The sequence below is a fragment of the Dipodomys spectabilis genome, unplaced genomic scaffold (genome assembly GCF_019054845.1).
Source record: "Dipodomys spectabilis isolate Male_0828 unplaced genomic scaffold, ASM1905484v1 ptg000191l, whole genome shotgun sequence".
Lineage (NCBI taxonomy): Eukaryota > Metazoa > Chordata > Mammalia > Rodentia > Heteromyidae > Dipodomys > Dipodomys spectabilis.
Genome location: NW_024870868.1, coordinates 1559609 through 1564952, shown reverse-complemented (window position 1 = coordinate 1564952; position 5344 = coordinate 1559609). Strand labels below are relative to the sequence as shown.

At 36.1% G+C, this 5344-nt stretch overlaps 1 non-coding gene across 1 annotated transcript; it reads left to right on the top strand.

Annotated features, from left to right (window-relative positions):
* Positions 1–3646: 3646 nt before the first annotated feature.
* Positions 3647–3752, top strand: LOC122121609. Its single transcript, XR_006149977.1, has one exon. It is a non-coding gene; the product is annotated as a U6 spliceosomal RNA (small nuclear RNA).
* The last annotated feature ends 1592 nt before the right edge of the window (positions 3753–5344 follow it).

Sequence of the window (5344 nt, the reverse complement as noted above, 5' to 3'; positions counted from 1 at the left end):
TTTCTTTGATGAGTCTCTGCCTGGTTTTGGGATGAGGGTTATGATGGCTTCATAGAATGTGTTTGGTAGTGAGCTTTCTCTTTCAATTTCATTGAAGAGTTGGAGGAGAATTGGTGTGAGCTCTGCTTTGAAGGCCTTGTAAAATTCCGCTGTAAAACCATCTGGTCCTGGACTTTTCTTAGCTGGGAGGTCTCTTACTGCTGTTTCTATTTCAATGCTTGATATGGGCCTGTTAAGGTAGTTTAACTCATCTTGGTTTAGTTTTGGCATGTCAATATTTGCTAGGAAGAGGTCCATTTCTGTCAATTTCTCAAACTTATTAGCATAAAGTTTCGAGAAGTATTCCCTTATAATATTCTGAATCTTGGTTGTTTCCGTGGTGATGTTTCCATTCTCATCTCTGAGTTTATTAATTTGGGTGTGTTCTTTTCTTTTTCTGATAAGATTTGCTAAGGGTCTGTCAATTTTGTTAAGTTTTTCGAAGAACCAAGTCTTTGTTTTGTTGATCCTTTCTATAGTTTTTTTGGATTCTAATTCATTTAATTCTGATTTAATTTTGATTATTTCTTTCCATCTACTGGATTGGGGTTTATCTTGCTGCTCTTTCTCAAGGAGGTTTAGATGTGTCATTAAATTGTTAGTTTCAGATCTCTCCAATTTGTTGATGTAGGAGCTAAGAGCTATAAACTTGCCTCTGAGTACTGCCTTTGCTGTGTCCCAGAGCAGCTGGTAATTTGTGTGTTCGTTTTCGTTGAATAGCATGAACATTTTAATTTCCTTTCTAATCTCTTCCATGACCCACTCATGATTCAGCAGTGTGTTGTTCAGCCTCCATGTGATACCGGACTTTCTTTGGTGGCTTTTGTTGTTGAGTTCTAATTTTATTCCCTTGTGGTCAGAGAGAATGCAAGGTATAACTTCAATGTTTCTGAATTTAGACAAGTTTGCTTTGTGGCCTAAAATGTGGTCTACTTTAGAAAACGTTCCATGTGCTGCTGAGAAAAACGTGTATTCTGATGCTGCTGGGTGAAATGTTCGGTAGATGTCTGTTAAGTCTAGTTGATCTATGCAGCTCTTTAGATCTGTGGTTTCTCTGTTGAGATGTGTATCCTTTTTACTCACTTCGACAATTACCCTCTTTTTCATCCCTGTGAACAACTTCGGTCTACTTTACATAGGATAGCTTTGTTTTCATTACATGTAGTTACTAACTGATAATCAAAGAAAAAGGTTGTTTGTGAAAGAAAAAGAATTGTTAGGTCACAGGTTAAAATATCTTTTTGGGGGCATGGGATCCGGTTGTGGTGCCTGAGCTCTGGGCCTGGGCACTGTCCCTCAGCTGTTCAGCTCAAGGCTAGTGCTCTACCACTTGAGCCACAGAGCCACTTCTGGCTTTTTTCTTTCTGCTTATGTTGTGCTAAGGAATCGAATCCAGGTCCTCATGCATGAAAGGCAAGCGCTCTACCACAGAGTCACCTTCCCAGCCCAGGTTAAAATATCTTATTCATCCCAATGATTCCTATGAGATAACATTTATAATAGTAGTAAACGTGAAAAGGAATTCCTAGAACTGTTGTTTTGCCATTTAGAATGGCAAAGAATAATATCATGTCACTCATAATTATTAAAGAATGCTAGGAAAAATGTTGGTCCCCATCATGTTCCCACAAAGCCAGTGGATCCTCAAGGATAATAGAATAGCAGCAGAAGTTCTAAGTAGCAGACATGGAGCATGAAAGACAAAGAGAGGAGATGAGAGAGAGTGAAAGAAAGAGAAATATCATAATATTGGAAGTGCATAACAGATAAGCAAGAGTTGTAGGAGAATATTCATACTGCTATCTTCAGACTCTACATGTACATTTGAACGTATTTGATGTATGATAACCCATCAACCCAAATTTTAAAATGATTTTGATAAAAATAAAATTTACTCAGAATAACTTAAAAATGCAAAAACAATCTTCACAGAAGCAAACTTTCAGGGACATTTCATGATTTTGAAGTTAGTATAAATTTAGAAGTTTTACAATTCACAAAATTATAAAAAGATACTTATATATTTCATTATATAACACAAAGCAGAAAGCAAATGTTGTTTAGATGATTTTTTAAAACACAGTCTATCAGGAGCTGGGATGGTGGCTGTTGTAGAGTGCCTGCCTTGTATGCATGAGGCCTTGGGTTTGATTCTTCAACATCATGTTAGTAGAAAAAGATGGAATTGGTAGGGTGGCTCAAGTGGAAGCAATAGCCTTGAGCTGAGGGACAACACCCAGGACCCAGAGTTCAAGCTTCATGACCAACGAAATCAAAGTAAAAAACAAAAAAAAACACAGTCTCTCACTTTTGTGACCTCAACTCTGTAATACCGCTGCTTCAGCCTAGGGCTAAGATTTTAGGTGTGGACATTTATCATCCCTCCTGATTCAGACTGTACTTGATAATTTTTTTTTTTGTCGGTCGTGGGACTTGAACTCTGGGCCTGGGCGCTGTCCCTCAGCTCTTCAGCTCAAGGCGAGCGCTCTACCACTTGAGCTACAGCGCCACTTCCGGTTTTCTGGTGGTTTATTGGAGATAGGAGTCTCACGGTCTCTCCTGCCCGGGCTGGCTTTGAACTGCAATCCTCAGATGTCAGCCTCCTGAGTAGCTAGGATTACAGGCGTGAGCCACCAGCACCCGGCTTGATAATTTTTAATCAATATTATATTCTTAATTTTGCTTATTGTAAATTCACATGCACCTATAAAAAATGGTTTGGCCATCCCAGTAACCTTCTCAAAGTACCTTCTGATGATTCCTAACAAAAGTTGTATTATATTACAACAAGGGAAACAATGCTACAAATAAAGAAAAACAATAATTAAATATTAATGATTAATAAAATAAAATACCAAAAAATTACCAGGTTTTTTCAGTATTTGAAGTGTACTTACATATTAGATATTACTATTTTCTCATATCCCTGTACATTTAACACTGGCTAAGATTATGATGTTCAACAAGAGTTTTATAGGCTATGAGTAGTCTTTAAAGTTACCCACTAAGATTGCTTTTATAACTCATCTCATAATTTGTATATGGCTTATATCATCATTAGTTCCTCACTAACATATAAAGTAAGAAAGTCCTAAAGTTTTAAGAGAAACTGTGTAGTTAACACAGTCTTAACTCTTCACCATGCTTCTTTACACAAAGACTTTGCAACTTCTCATTAGGAATGTTTCTATAAACTCTGAAATGTACATTCTTAGTAGCATATGTCTGCTACCATAAATCTTAAATACTTTATAGAAAAGTTGTATGTCCTGACATACAGTCCTAATTTTGGCATATATAAGCAAATTATCAAAATTAAATACATTTAAAACATTAAAACATTTAACAAACTTTAACACTTGCTGCAGTGTTCATTATGACTGGTGCCTTGTACAGAATAATTGAATTCCTCCTCCTAAACATCTCTTGAACAACAAATATCTGGAATTATCTTGGTTTTGACACGCCAATCTTGACTATTCTTAATTGTGTGCTTGTATAAGAAATACATGGTTCTAAAATTTCATGGGAATTCTTCTAAAGTTACTTTTTTTTGAATTGTCAAGATTAAGAAAACCAATTATACTTTATATATAAAAAATGTTCTGTGCTCAATTCAGCAGCACATACACTAAAATTGGAACAATACAGAGAGGATTAGCATGGCCCTGCGCAAGGTTCACATGCAAATTATTGAATCCTTCCATATTTTTACAAGTACAGATGCTGGAGAGGATTTGGCCACAAGGAAACCCTACTTCATTCTTGGTGGGAGTGTGAACTTGTTCAACAACTTTGGAAAGCAGTATGGGGGCTTCTCAAAAGATTCCATATAAAGCTCCCCTATGACTGAGCAATCAAACTTTTTGGGATTTACCCAAATGGTCATAAGCAAGACCATACTAAACCTACCAGCACAGCTATGTTTACTGCAGCATTATTTACGATAGCTAAGATATGGAGCTCACCGCAATGGACCGCAGAAGATAAATGGATTATGAATATGTGGTATATATAAACAATGAAATTCTATGCCTCCATTGCCCAATTAGTTAGAAATTAGAAAGATTTGGAAAAAAATTTTATTAAGTGAAGTAAGCCAAATCCAAAGAAACATAGGTACCATGGTTTGCCTTATTTTCAACAACTAATATATGTCTGGGATAAGCAGAACAGGTCATAAGCTATGTGCATATGACCAGATAAAATGATATTATGGGAAATGAACCACACAAGTGATTCTTTGTTTCTTGCTCTTCTTGTTTCCAAGATACTTATAATGTGTGATGTAATTTTTTTGTTTCTTTATCTGTTCCTCCCCCACGCTCTAACCCCTGTTTTCACTGTACTTGAAGTTGGTGCGCCAAAACCTGTGTATATGTGTCTCTAATTTGGGGAGGGAAAAGGGAAATACAAAATGCTTAAATAGGGATACAGGTTGAGATGCACAAGACACTATGTTGAAAAATGAACTGTACAATTTAGGCAGGGGAAGGAGGGAGGGGAGTGTATTCTTTGAGGTGGGAAGGGGTGGTAGAGGAAAAAGAAAGGAAGAGGTAACACTGATTGTTAGAAAATGTACTCATTATTTGCTCTTTTAATTGTGACAACTCTGTACAGTTTTTTTACACTTAAAAACATAAAAATGTTCTGATCATGTGATATACTTTATTTCTTCAGTTGATACAATTTAATAAACAGTAACTTGGGGAAAACAAAAAACTGTTCTGATATAGAAGAGTTTATTTCCTCTATTTTCCCATATAATATTTTTAACAAAGAAATTAATGCAGAACACTGATATGAAGGTATTTTGAATAAATGTGTGTGTGAGAGCGCACATGCATGCACACATGCATACATGCACATGCTTGTATATTGGCACTCTCAGAGTTTGAAATCAGGGCTTCAAGGTCTTGCTATGCCTTTCCTCTCTAGATTGGTGATCTACTATATGAACTACATCTCCATTCCTGGCTCTTTGCTAGTTCATTACAACTTTTAAAAAATAATCTCATGAAGTCTTTTTGCCCTGAGTGGCTTCCAAAAGTTATCCACAGATCTCAGGCTCCTGAGTAGATATCCGAAGTAGATAGGATTATAGGTGTGGCCAGCAAGCATAAGGCTTTCAGAATATTTTTAAAAGTAGAAGAAAATTTACTTCACAGGGGCCTGTTTTATCATCTCATACTTTTAAAGCATTTTGGAGTGATTATATGTGAATTTATTTCATTAGGTATTCTTAAAAGATAGTAAGTAATGGTATTTAAAAGTTTTAGTACTTTTTAAAAAAGAATACTGGAGC